Below are 15,473 nucleotides of genomic sequence, written 5' to 3' on the forward strand. Positions count from 1 at the left end.
TCTAGCGTCATATTCATGCATCAAAATTAAGCGTGCACTCTCAACAAACATACACAAATAAGTTATCGATCAAGCAGTTAAACAAATTGAATCCACAATACATGAAATTCCAACCAAAAGTAATCAAATCATATTGCAAGCATAAACATGGTTTCGAATCACCCCCTAGCTAAATAGGGGTTTAGCCTCTCATGTTCACAGAAAGAGAAATAAAATTGAGTTTAAACATAACGAACAAAAGATTGATTGCACCTAGAACGCACAACGAATCCACTTGAATTTCTGCGCGTCCAAGCTCCTCTTTCTCCTTTCCTTGCTGTGGCAGTGAGGTTAAATGGTGTTTTTGGAAGATTTTCTGGGTTATAGATGGGTTTAGGGGAGGGTGGTGGTGCGGCAAGGTAGTAGGGAGGTGTATGGAGGTGTGGAAGGTAGCTGGAAGGGATATGGTGGATGCGGCAAGGATGGGGGAATGCTGGAATTGATGGGAAGGCGCGGATTGCAGGGAAAATATGGAAGGGTGGCTACGGCTGTGATGTAAATTGTAATGGGTGGTGAAGGCACGACTTAGAAGAATAATAATATATGGTGGCTGCGGCTGGGATTTCTTTTTGGTTTATTAGGGTAAAATAATATATGGGGGGCCACGGCTTAGAAGAATAATTAGGATGAATGGCTGATTAAAATATCAATGAATGGCTTATGGTGCTGCGGCAAGAGTCAATCTTTTGTTTTTTTAGGGTGAATGATGAATGTGGCAGGTTGAGAAGTGAATGAATAATCCCCCCAAGGTTAGGAAAAAGGTGCGGCTGCTATGGTTTTGTGAATATGAATGCATGCAATGAATTAGGTCGGCTAGGGTCCAACTAAAAGGGTACGGCTGAGATTGTAATTAGAAGGCTTAGGGTTTGGATTTAAGTGAATGATATTGGACACAAATGCCCCCCCTTGCACAGCAAGGGAAGGAAAAGAAAGTGCAAAGGCACGGTTTGGGCTTTAAAGTGGCTAGGGCCATTGTTTTGTGTCCTAAAGTGCATACAAGGCCTTCAAAGTGGCTAGAAAATATGGACGTTTAAGTTTAGGAAAGGTTACCAAAACGGGAAACCTAGGGTTAACTTTCCTACTTCAAGTAGGAAACCTTGTTTGAGTAGGATTCCTCATTTTGGTAGGGATTCATCGTTGGAGTAGGAATTCGTCGTTTCTTCAAGTCTTCAACTCATTCATTCCTCTTTCGCTCCAAAATACTCCAATTTCCATCTTCTTGCACACTTTGGCCTTATAATCTGAAAATACACAAAAGTGGCCTTAAACACTAAAATAACTAAGTAAACACAACATAAATGCACGAGAACAAGCTAATTAAGTCGCATGAATATGCTCCTATCAAGCATTGACAAGGCATTCGTAACTATGACATCATGATACTCATGCCAGGAATTTGACTTAACATGATTGTGACAAGCAACCTTTACTACTTGTGAATATAAGTTTGTAACGATTATGTGAAACTCCCTTATATTCTAGCATCAAATTCAAGCATGCAAACTAAGTAGGCCTCCTTAATCAATATACAAGAATAAGTTCTTAATCAAACGGTTAGGTAAATTGCATTCACAGTTTATGAAATCACAACTGGAATTAATCAATTCATATCACAAATATAATCATGGTTTCAAAGTATCCCCTAGCTAAAACAAGTTTAGCCTCTCATGTTCACAGCAAAACAAAGAAAATTTAAATTAAACATTGAAAACAAAAGATAGATTACACCTAAAAACGTTCCAACAATCCAACTTGAATGGCAAAAACCTCCAAGGCTGCTCCTCCTCTCTTTCTTCCTTGCTAGGCTGCAGCACAAAAGTCTAGAATGGCTGAATTTGGGTTATGGTGTATTATGGTTAAGGATGGATGAATGGTAGGGTCGTATGATGATTGGCAGGGTGCGAAATTGTGTATGAAGGATGGTTGAATGGTTGATGCGACTGTGCGTGTGTAGAGAATGGATAATTGCTTCAGAATTGTGTATGTGATATATGGATGTGTGAATGGGTGCAGTAGAATGTATATATTTTAGGGAAAGGATCATGGCTTTAAGTAATTGTTTTGGGAAGGATTTGGACCCCAAGTCCTCAAGGAAATAGGGTAATTAAAGTCAGAATCCCATGGGAAAAGGGAAGAAGGATGCGATAAGGACAAAAAATAGGAAATAGGAAAGGGAAAGGTGTTGCCTTACACGGTAAGGAAAAGGAAAGGGAAGGGTGTTGCGGCATTGAGTTTGGGAATGGGATTTAGGCTTCTAGAACATATATTTAAGTGTCCTAAATTGATTAGGAACCCCTTTGATAACTGGAACATAAGTAGGAAAAGATTAGGATTGACTAAGTCAAAATAAGGAAGTTTGACTCATGTTTTCTTCTTTGTGGCTGATTTATTTTCTTCCAAGTCTTGAATTAATTTCTTCCATCTCTTTAGTAGATTCCTAGCCTCCTTTGGTCTTCAATTTCGTCCATCCGTCTGTTGGAAATATGCCCTGAAAGTCAATCTTTGGAAGAAACCTTTCAGGACAATGAATTGATGTATATATGACTCTTATACATCGGAAGGCAAAGATACTAATTAGGACTATCTCAATGAACAAAATATGTCCTAAATAGTGAATCCATGGACAATGGATCGATGGAAGAAGTAACCTAATGATGTTAGATTACAGAGACCTTCTTCTCATAACCATCATGTCCAAAAAGGTTCCTGGTCATAAGGATTGTCGGAGGGATACTGACAATCCATAGACCCGTACATACTATGTCCGCTTCAATTGGAAGGATGGAAAGTCTCATCCCATTCGTGTAGCGACACTAAGACAAGCATGTAGGTGCTCATTAAGGGAATGAGTTCACTGAACACAATCGAACGAGAGTACTTGCATGGAGGTCTACTCACATGTCAAGCAAGTAACTCTAATGGCTGGAATAATGTAAGTAATCCTTTGACCTGAGGCATCGTCGTTGTCTTGTGGTTAAGTACTTAATCTTTGATTATGTTAAAGTCATTCCGTTCGCGAGTGTCCAAGGCATCGTTGGGGTTAAGCCACTTAGCCATGAAGGCAAGTGAATGCGCAACAAGGAATCTCTAATCCTCGATAAGAGAGGATGAATACTCTAAGATATGATTCGGGAATCTTCGGCCGAAGTATCGAGCGTAATAAAGGAAAGCGTTCCTATACGTCTCAAATGAATCGTATAAGAAGGAATAATCACATTAGGGGTTTGACATTGTAAATCCATACCCTAGTAATGTGATTGAGAGTATTGTTTTAGAGAAGGATCGAATTACATTGTAATTCCAACTGAATAGGTTCTCCGAATAACTTCTACATTAGCATGGGTAGCCATGATATATGGTTAGATGTCACTCATGGCTTGTGAGTTCTTCTAGATGATTAAATGTAGTCATCAAAAGGAAGGTGAATTAAAAGTAAGTTTTAATTCACTAAGTGATTGGATAATCAATTGGAATGGTGCCAATCACCTCACTGCCTTGCTAATTAGAACCTAAAAGATTGTTCACCAATACACTCTTGTAGTGAGTAACTAATGGATGAAGGAAATAATTAATTGGATTAATTAAGTGTTTTGATTAATTTAGAAAGTCTAAAGAAATCATAAAAGCGATAAAGATCGTTTTGGGCTTAAAGAAACGTTCGGGTTTAATTAGGGCCATTGGGCCAAAACCCATTGGGCTTTTATTCAAGCATTGGATGACTTGAAATAATTAAAAGCCCAAAGCCCAAACCAAACACATATGGCCGGCCACCAAGGGAGAGATAGGTTAAAATGTTGACTTGTTTCTTTTGTCTATAAAAGGAACTTTATAACACAAAGTTCATTAAGGGTTTGATGTGTTCTAAAACAACAAAAGAGAAAAGAAAAGCTCTCTCTCTTAAACACAAAGGGCCGGCCACCAAGGGGGTGATTTAACTAATCATCTATACACCCTTTTGGTTATTCCTTCATCTTTCTCATTACAAAGTGGGTGAGGATCTTTAGAGGTTTTCATATCTTTGGAAACTTGAAGAGAACCTAGGAGCACTTACTTTACAAAGTGGAGGAAGCAAGGAGGGAGGCTAGGCTCAAGGAGTTTGAGGAGCAAAGATCTTGAAGGTGGTCCATCCTTGGTCTAAGATCTAGATCAAGAGGTATAAAACTAAACCTCTAGTTTGTTCTTCTTCTAAATTTTGTTTTGATGCATCTTATATAAACCTATGCATCTTGAAGGGGATTTGCATGACTATAGCTTTGATAAAATGTATGACATGCTTCCGTTGCTTTTGTATATAAATTTTGAATTGTATATGCATGCTAGTCACTAGAAATCCCACATGAATCTCATAGATTTCCCTTCACCATCTTGCTCCAAGCATGTGCTAACCATTCCAAGCCCAAAACTGCTCCTAATTGCACTTTGTTGCCATTTTAGCCAATTGGACCTACAAATACACGAAAATAACTTAAAATACTAAAATAACTAGGAACTCACAACATAAATGTAAGAAAACAAGCTAACTAAGTCACATAAATATGCTCCTATCATTCATGTTATCAGGGCTGCAAAAATATCGAGATAAAAACCGTTGTTTTGAAAGAACCTGATTGCATGATGATATGGATGAACTGGTTTGATGCAAAAAATTTCCTTGTCAAATCCCTAAGCACAGTGGTAAGAGCGTGCTGATAACGTGTTTGGCCTATTTTATCTGACAAGGGTAAGAGGGCCGGTGGCAAGGAGAAGAAAGATTGAGAGAGATGTGTTTGTAGAATTGTAGAGGAATGTGTATGTTATCCCTCATACATGGTGCCTTTATTTATAGTAGTAAAAGAAAGAAGAAATTCCTTCATCCCCAAGGAATACAAGTTGTAATAGGAAAGGATAACTAGAATCACATCTAATCTAGGATTTACACAATCACATATAAACAAGGAAAGTTTACAACATGGAGTTTTTAATTTGAGGGGCATTTTGGCCCAGTTATTTTTTGTGAAGTCTTGCGACTCCAATTATACTTCTGGCCTTTTAATAAACAGCATCTTGTCACATGCGTACGCATGTGACAATTGTCTTTTTTTTATTTTTTATTTGAAAAAAAAATAGAAAAAATTGTAGACATCGAAATTTCGGTGAAATGAATGTTGACCAATAATTAAAATTTCAACGCTCACGTGTCATATAAATTTTACACATAGCGTGTGACTAAACGAAAAATCGAAATAAATTGGAAAAGTGATCAAATAGGACACATGTCAATACCTGGCAAAAATGATTTATTTCATCTGATTATTTAAATCCAAAAATCAAGTTTTGGAATTCTATAAATAGGAAGCCAAGGCATTCATTTTGAGAGGAAGTGATATCACACCAAAACCTTGAAGTTTGAAACTCTAAAGCTCTCAAGCAAATCCCGAAGGATCAAGAAAGCTCTCTTCCTTTTTCGTCAAATCCTCCTTCAAGATCAAGCCCCGATAGCCCTTGAAGAACTTTCACCAACTTAAGATCAAGCCTTGACGGCCCTTAAAGAAAGTGTTCATCGTTCATCATCCGTTCATCCTAAGATTAAGCCCCTACGGCCCTTTAGATCAACAACATCAACAAATCCACACATCCAACTGTTCTTCAAGACCAAGCCCAAAAGCCCTTGAAGATCCGTTCATCACTATTCTTCAAGATCAAGCCCAAAAACCCTTGAAGATCCGCTCATCCATCAACCTTCAAGATCAAGCCCAAAAGCCCTTAAAGAAATCCGCATAACCATTATTCAAAGGTCAAGCCCTGACGGCCCTTGAAGAAGCTCCCACCTGTTCATCCTAATATCAAGCCCCAATGGCCCTTTGGATCAACAACTTCAAGATCAAGCTTAAAAGCCCTCGAAGATCTGTTCATCCTTGTTCTTCAAAATCAAGCCCCGACGGCCCTTAAAGAAACTTCCAACTGTTCATCCAAGATGAAGCCTTGATAGCCCTTGGATCAACAACACGTCAGCAAACCTACATCTTATGAAGATCGAATCAGAGGACCAAATTACAATGAGATTGTAACCCCAAAATCATTAATACAAGATATATTTTGTACACGTGTTCTTGTCTCATTCATCGCAGGAATATTTGTGTTTACAAATTTGGCACGCTCGGTGGGACAATTTCTACCTCTCATCTCTTTCTCCATTCAAGAAAACCAAAGCGAACCTCTAAAATCAATGGCATCAAGCAAAGGACGAGTCGTTCTTGTAACCACCAAGGGAACAAGCCTGAGCATTTCCGCCACGAATGGAGCATCCATTGGCTCCACCACCACTCCTCAACATGCCACTTCAAAGTTGGTACCACTAAGCAAGTAAGAGAAGCATCAAAGGCGCGAGTCTATCATTAACATGACCTTGTTAGGGGCACCGAAGCATGCTGCTAAAGCGCACAAGATGACATCCCAAAATGGCCAATAGGGTTCTTCGTCAGGACCCTGGATGTCTGAAGGAAAGTCGTGTCTATTGGTTGCACAAGTTATGACCATCAGCGTTACCTCTATTGAAGAACAATTGGCTTAAATGAGTGAAACAATTGCAAGGCTCACAAGGACCGCGGAGGAGAAAAACTTGCAAATCACCGCACTCATCAACCAATTGGAGACGCAGCATGAAGAAAAAGTTGATCACGACCCGAAGGTTGATCCACTAAAGAGAGAAACCGACGAAGAAGATAAGCCTCTGGTGGAGAAAGATGTAGAAAAGCCGGAGCCAGACCAAGTAATGGCACTCATGGGATCTTTTTCCATCCAGCAGCTTCAAGACATAATTGCCAACATCGTCAGAGCATAGAGGATTGATAGCTTGCGTATGTCGTCAGGGTATCAACCACTAAAGTTCATGCCGTTTGACGGAAAGGGAAACCCAAAGCAACATGTCGCCTATTTCATTGAAACTTGCAACAATGCTGGGATGGAATGCGACTACCTCGTCAAGCAGTTCGTGTGCTCGCTAAAAGGTAACGCCTTTGACTGGTACATCGACCTCGAGCTTGAGTCTATCAACAGTTGGGATCAACTAGAAAGAGAATTCCTCAACCGTTTCTACAGCACTCACCGCACTGTGAGCATGCTTGAGCTGACCAGTATGAAATAGTGGAAGGATGAACCTGTCGTCGACTACATCAATAGATGGCGTTCATTAAGTTTGGATTGCAAAGATCGGCTTTCTGAAACCTCTACCATTTAGATGTGCGTTCAAGGCATGCAGTGGGGACTACACTACATCCTTCAAGGCATCAAACCACGAACCTTTGAGGAATTAGCCACCCGCGCCCATGATATGGAGTTAAACATCCCCCATCATGGGAAGAAAGAATTGATTGCCGACTACAAGAACGACAAAGTTTTGGTGCCAAAGATGGATAAGGCTTTGTGGAAACCCACGAAGGAAGCAACGACGGTCAGCACAACTCCAGTCAAAATCTGTACACGAGGCAAGGCGATTCAAACCGAAGCTTTTCGTCATCAAGAGATGCGTAGACGTACTTTGAAGGAGCTTGAGGAGAAGACTTATCCATTCCCCGACTCTGATGTGGTTGCCATGTTGAAAGACTTGCTTAACGAAAAGGTGATCGACCTATCTAAGTGCAGACGGCTGGAAGAGATGAATCGTAATGACAGTCCAAGGTACTGTAAATTCCACTACGTGATCAGTCATCTGACGGAAAAGTGCTTCGTGCTGAAAGATCTCATCATGAAGTTGGCTCAGAAAGGAATCATTGAGCTAGATCTTAACGATGTGGTGAAGTCAAACTATGCCACCGTCACTTCTAGCTCTTTTGACTCAAAATCTTCATATTAACCGCTAGGGGCATGCTCCAAAACCATGTCAGTCAAGTCAAGTGAAGTTGAAGGATGGACTCATGTCACTCCAAAGAAAATGCACAAGAAGCATACGTCTCATCCACTAGTTCACCAATCGGAAAGGGGGCCAAGCAACTGTCGTCAACCTCCAAAGCTACATGAAAGTGTTAAGGATGATGAAATTGTGACACGAAGATCGTCCGTTACGGTCACGATGCATGATTTCTTCCCCGAAGACTTCTTCAATCACTCGGGCAAGACTCCTTGGTATGAAGATTGCAAGGAATGCCTCTCCAAGATCGTTTGACAAATTAAAAAAGAAAGCTCCTCGTTCGCACGAGCCTAAAAGGCGACAACCATAGCTCTTTGTCTGCACAATCATAAAAGGCAACAACAAACGCTCCTTGCCTGCATGAGTTGAAACTGCAAACGGCACCAAATGCTCATTACCTGCACGAGCTAAAACTGCAAACGGCACCAAGATGCTTCTTGCCTGCATGAGCTGAAACTACAAACAGCACCAAATGCTCCTTGCCTGCACGAGCTGAAACTGCAAACGGCACTAAATCAACACCAAAAACTCCTTGTTCGCACGAGCGTAAAAGGAAACAACAAAAGATCATGGCCTGCAAGAGTATAAACTGTGTACGGCACCAAAAAAACAAAAAAAAGTATTTGAGCTACGTCATGACTTGATCCCTCCTCAACCAAGGGTACGTAGGCAACTTGAAACTTCAAAACTTCAAGTACAGTCACATCATCAACAAAAACACAAACACTTTGAAGAATAAAGAGCAAATTCAAAATATGAATACTTTATTCTTTAAGGGAAGAATTTGGTTACAAAGCTTTAGTACAAAAAAAATAAAAAAATAAAAAAATAATAAAAAAATAAAAAATAAAAAAACATGAACAGCAGGACGACGGACAGTGCAATGGTGTGCAGCGATAGCGGTGCAACAAGCAGCGGCAAGAGGCAGGACAACGTCACCACCAAGGAAAGTTGTGACCAAAAGGCACTACACAGCAAAATCCCATTGCAGTCTTTTGCATAGCACCACACGATAGCATACCACCGAGGGAAAGTTGTGACCAAAAGGCACTACACAGCATAAACTCGTTGCAGTCTTTTGCACAACCCCACACGGTAAAAGTGACACACTGCGACAAGCTCCAAGCAGCGGCAAGAGGCACGACAACGTCACCACCAAGGAAATGACCAAAAGGCACTACACAGCATAAACTCACTACAGTCTTTTGCACAACCCCACACGATAAAAGTGACACACTGCAACAAGCTCCAAACAGCAGCAAGAGGCACGGCAACGTCACCACCGAGGAAAGTTATGACCAAAAGGCACTACACAACATAAACTCGGTGCAGTCTTTTGCACAACCCCACACGATAAAAGTGATGCATTGTAACAAGCTTCAAGCATCAAGACTCACAGCGGCGGCAGCAAGGACAACGTGCACAGCAAGAAAGAGATATATGTAGAAGATGTACATTTCCTCATACATTTGGTCTTTCTTATATAGGAAAATGAAGATGCACAATGACAAATCAAAAAACATCCACTTACTTCACATACAAGCTCCACTCATTTCACCTACATCATCCACTTACTTCACCTACAACCTCTACTCATTTCACGTACAACATTCACTTACTTCACCTACAATCTCAACTTATTTCACCTACAACATCCACTTACTTCACCTACAACATCCACTCATTTCACCTACAACATCCACTCATTTCACCTACAACCTCCACTCATTTCACCTACAACATTCACTCATTTCACCTACAATCTCCACTCATTTCACCTACATCATCCACTTACTTCACCTACAACCTCCACTCATTTCACCTACAACAACCATTTACTTCACCTACAATCTCTACTCATTTCACCTACATCATCCACTTACTTCACCTACAATCTCCACTCATTTCACCTACAACATCCACTTACTTCACCTACAACCTCCACTCATTTCACCTACATCATCCATTTACTTCACCTACGACCTCCACTCATTTCACCTACAACATCCAACATCCACTTACTTCACCTACAATCTCCACTCATTTCACCTACATCATCCACTTACTTCACCTACAACCTCCACTCATTTCACCTACAACATCCACTTACTTCACCTACAATCTCCACTCATTTCACCTACAACATCCACTTACTTCACCTATAATGTCCACTCATTTCACCTACATCATCCACTTACTTTACCTACAACCTCCACTCATTTCACCTACAACATTCACTTACTTCACCTGCAATCTCCACTTATTTCACCTACAACATCCACTTCACCTACAATCTCCACTCATTTGACCTACAACATCCACTTACTTCACCTACAAGCTCCACTCATTTCACCTACAACATCCACTTACTTCACCTATAATGTCCACTCATTTCACCTACATCATCCACTTACTTTACCTACAACCTCCACTCATTTCACCTACAACATTCACTTACTTCACCTGCAATCTCCACTTATTTCACCTACAACATCCACTTCACCTACAATCTCCACTCATTTGACCTACAACATCCACTTACTTCACCTATAACCTCCACTCATTTCACCTACAACATCCACTTACTTCACCTACAATCTCCACTCATTTCACCTACATCATCCACTTATTTCACCTACAACATCCACTTATTTCACCTACAACATCTACTGCATAGTGGGTGATGCTAACTAATTAAGCACACAAATTAAAACCCTCTTTTGACAATTGTAGTAAAGATGCAAGTAGGGATCGTTCTAGACCGGGGATTAGGAGGGATTACTAAATCACTTGGAAACTGACTCAAAAACGTAAAACAAACGTTAAAAACACTAAACTAGACTCAAAGAATGCAAAACTAAACAAATAAACACTAAAACAGATCAAAAGACTCAAAGAATACAAAACAATTATAAAGACAAACTAAGACACTTCCTAACTAAATTAGACACTAAAGTAAAGGGGGATTGAGGTTTTGACGAAATTAAACTAAATGCACGAATTGTAATTAAAAGGCAAAAGTAAATATGGATGTGATGAAAATATGGATGAATGCTAGCTAGAAGGTTCTTCTCCACACATGTCACACTTGCATACAATTTGATTTTCAGTTGGTCTTTCGATGAATTATGAAACTCAACACCCCGGGTTAATTAGGTCCGCTTAAATTAACCGTCAAGTTTTCCTTAAGTTAATGAATTGGATGATTGCATGCGACAACCCAAAGCATTCCCCACAAGTTCCCTACATGAATTGCATAATAGAGATACAAGCAAGAATCATTAAGCATCATGAAAACTATAAGTGTTGACGAGGCACTCGTTACTATGATTGCATGAAACTTATGCCAAGAATTTATTTAACGCGATTGTTTATAAGCAACCTCCACTACTTGTGAATATAAGTTCATAACTATTAGGTGAAACTCACTTATTTTCTAGCGTCATATTCATGCATGAAAATTAAGCGTGCACTCTCAATAAACATACACAAATAAGTTATCGATCAAGCAGTTAAACAAATTGAATTCACCATTCATGAAATTCCAACCAAAAGTAATCAAATCATATTGCAAGCATAAACATGGTTTCGAATCACCCCTTAGCTAAATAGGGGTTTAGCCTCTCATGTTCACAAAAAGAAAAATACAATTGAATTTAAACATAAAGCACAAAGGATTGATTACACCTAGAACGCCCAACGAATCCATGTGAATTTCGGCGCGTCCAAGCTCCTCTTTCTCCTTTCTTCTTGCTTCGGCAGTGAGGTTAAATGGTGTTGGTGGATGATATTTTGGATGTAGGATGGATTTAGGGAAGAAAGGTGGTGCGGCAAGGTTATGGGGTGGTGTAGGGAGGTATGGGTTGGTGTAATGGTGGCTGCGGCAGTGGTTTTAGGTGGTGAAAAAGCTGCGGCTGTTAAGGGAATTAGGGTGGAATGATTGGGAAAGCTGCGGCAAGGTTAAAAATCTGAATGTGGCTGATGATAAAATAATATTAATGGTATGCACGGTTTTTGGGAGGAAAAATGGGAGAATGAATGGTGGCTGCCCTCCTTTGTTTTTTTTTTGTGTGTGTAAAAATATAATGGAATGGTGGTGGCTGCGGCACAAGTGGGGGAAGGCTGGATGATTATGCAATATGGGTGATAATGGAGAAGTATGGTGCGGCTAGGGTGTAATTAGCGTCCTTAGGGTGTTTTTTAGATGGGATTTGCGGCTGAAAATGTGTGGCTGAATATATGGCTGAATAATTGGAGCCCCTAGGGTGCGGCTAGGTTTTGTTTTGGAGAGAAATGGGTTAAAATTCAAAAATAAAAGGGAAAGTGGCTGCAAGGAACAAGGGTTAGGGTTTAAGTGAATGACAATGGACTTAAATACCCCCCCTTGCACGGCAAGGGAAGGAAAAGAAAGTGCAAGGGCACGGCTTGGGCTTTAAAGTGGGCTAGGGCCATGGTTTTGTGTCCTAAAATGCATACAAGGCCGTCAAAGTGGCTAGAAAATACGGACGTTTAAGTTTAGGAAAGGTTACCAAAATGGGAAACTTAGGGTTTAACTTTCCTACTTCAAGTAGGAAACCTTGTTTGAGTAGGATTCCTCGTTTTGGTAAGAATTCATCGTTGGAGTAGGAATTCGTCGTTTCTTCAAGTCTTCAACTCATTCATTCCTCTTTCGCTCCAAAATACTCCAATTTGCATCTTCTTGCACACTTTGGCCTTATAATCTGAAAATACACAAAAGTGGCCTTAAACACTAAAATAGCTAAGTAAACACAACATAAATGCACGAGAACAAGCTAATTAAGTCGCATGAATATGCTCCTATCAGTGGGCATTCATTTACCATGGGCATTCATTTACCATCCATTCACCATCCATTTTCACAACAAATCTAGAATTTACACAACAAATAAAATAAAATAAAAAAATAAATAATAATAAATAAATAAAAGAAAAAAATGTACACTCAGTGAAATAAAGCTTATTTACTGATATCTCTAAAAAAAATTACAAAAATGTGGATGTACATGAGTTTGAAAAAAAATAAAAAAAATAAAAAAATAAAAAAAAGAGCCTTCATTGATCAGGTAGAGCCTCATCACTCGGCGGAACTCCAGGAAGAAGAGGCGCTAGAGGTTGATTGTTTGGAGCCTCAACACTTGGTAAAACTCTAGAGGACGAAGGCAATAAGTGCCTCTAGAGTAAAGCCACAAACATCTGATGGTCACTCTGAATCCGACTTTCGGATTCCTGAAGCTGGTTAAGCTTTCTCTTCATACTCGTTAAGTAACTAATGGCAAGCATGTGCAACTCTCTGTTTTCATGCTTAAGCCCTCTAATCTATTGCTTAAGACTCACCACCTCAGCCATAAGTGACTCAATTTGATGAGTTCAAGCAAGAAGGCATTGGCCCATGTTCGATACAAAGCTCGCACACTGAACACTGAAAGCCAAAGAGTCTTGAACAACTAGCTCATCAGACCACTTGGAAAGGATCCTGTTATCATTGGGGGTAAGAAGATTTCTAGCAACCACCGTAGCGGTTATGTCGTTCTTCATCACAGAGTCTCCAACAGAAGAAAACCGTTGGGGGATACGAAGGATGGGTGCCATATGTTGTCCTAAGAAGGCATGTCAGCATCTTCCCCAACATTCAAATCGATACAACGATCAGACGGGTAAGCCATTTGCAGAAATGAGGAAGGAAGCAGAGGTCAGGTAAATCAAAATCTCAGAAATACAAAGAGGGTAGCTTCTACAGGCAACAACTTTCAAGGGTGCTTTTGAAGCACAATTGTTCCCTATATAAAAAGAGAAGGGGCAACAAGGTTGTTCATTCAAAAATCGAAGAGGCGCTTGCTTAGAAATCAAAGAGGCATTTGTTCAGAAATCGAAAAGACGTTTGCTCAAAAATCAAAGAGGCGTTTGTTTAGAAATCAAAGAGGTATCATCCTCCAAACCTCAAAAGCTGGGTCGCTTGTTCAGAAATTAAAGAGGTATCACCCTCCAAACCTCAAAAGCCGGGTCACTTGTTCAAGGATCAAAGAGTCATCACTCCTTGAATTTCAAAAGCCGGATTTGCGGGATCAAAACTTGTCAGTACCTTTCACACGCAACCTCAGCTTTATGGACATTACGGGCAACTTTGTCAAAGATTTCTGACAAAGTTGAAAACACGTGAATCTTACTGTTTCAATTACCCAACGATTGCCAACAATAGTAAAGGAGCAGTACCACCATTTGCTATTGGGAAATCCCTATATATGTCAACCTTCGTCTTTCATGGCAAGGCAGACCTGCAAAAAATGGCTAACTCTTCCTTACCTCCAAAGGTGCACTCCCAGCAAAGCCTCTTGAAATACTCAGTTTTCTTCATCCCCAAGGATACCTCTACAAACAAGTTACACCAAAGCAAAAGTATCACATATCATCATGGTTGAAAGCAAAAGTATCTCATATCATGCTTTTTCCCTATCTTTTCCTTTGCCCTTGCTCTTACCTGCAGGATAAGGAGAAAGAGAGCAATCAATCGGAACCTGAAATCAAACTTCCAATCTGGAACTGATTGCCTAGAACCTTTGCATGGTTGCTTACCTTGCATTGCTCTCGAGTACTCATCATTGTTAAGAGGTAATGTTCTGAAAGACCATTTAAATGCAAAGGTTGCATTCTACTCTTGCATCAGGGACAAATATTGCAAGAGATTGAAGCAGAATGATCAATGGTGAGCTAGAGCAGATCACTATAGCATGACGCCCTTCCTTGCCGAATGGCATAATCTAGATGGAGGAGTCTAAGTCAAATCCAAGCTCGGCATCGTTGCTCTAATCAAAGAGCTCAAAAAGCTTCAACAACCTTTCGATGGCACCATCGTCGAAAAGTAAAGCCTCGTCGTGCAACACTGTCAAATCGCCACCACTTCTTCGAAAGCAAGAGTATCTCATATCATGCTTTTCCCCTGTCTTTTTCTTTGTCCTTGTTCTTACCTGCAAGACAAGGTGAAAGAGAGCAATTAGGCAGAACTTGAAGTCAAACTTCCAGTCAAGAACCGACTACCTGAAACCCTTCCTTGATTGCTTACCTAGCATCGCTCTACTGGGGAAATAAACAAGGCAGCAGAAGATACCACATCTGCCTGGAGAACAAATAAGTCAAGCGAAAATGATACATTGAAACATGTGGAGACACGCACAACAAAACACGTGCCGATTCATCTGTTACTTCTTCAAAAAGCAAAAGTATCTCATATCAGCGTTGAAAAGTATTGTAGAATTGACAGGCCTGTTTTAAGTCAGCTCACTAAGATGTTGCCATGTAAGACCCCTCGTGGTCCAAATTCCATTCAAGAACAAGCCTCGACAGCCCTTGAAGAAATCACAAGTCTGATTCAAGAACAAGCCTCAACGGCACTTGAAGAAAACTTTCAGCCCAATTCAAGATCAAGCTTCTGTGGCCCTTGAAGAAATTTCTAGTCCATTTCAAGATCAAGCCTTGATGGCCCTTGGATCGACATCTACATTAAGGGACTTCAAAACGCATCTCCTACACGTGA

The 15,473-nt window shown here is 40.3% G+C and overlaps 1 pseudogene; it reads left to right on the forward strand.

The window, feature by feature from the left end:
- The first annotated feature begins 7,270 nt into the window (after nt 1-7,270).
- On the forward strand, nt 7,271-8,179 carry LOC148693539 (uncharacterized; annotated as a pseudogene).
- The last annotated feature ends 7,294 nt before the right edge of the window (nt 8,180-15,473 follow it).

The sequence above is a fragment of the Pyrus communis genome, chromosome 10 (assembly GCF_041283825.1).
Source record: "Pyrus communis isolate YQ-2024b chromosome 10, ASM4128382v1, whole genome shotgun sequence".
In the NCBI taxonomy this organism is placed as follows: Eukaryota; Viridiplantae; Streptophyta; class Magnoliopsida; order Rosales; family Rosaceae; genus Pyrus; species Pyrus communis.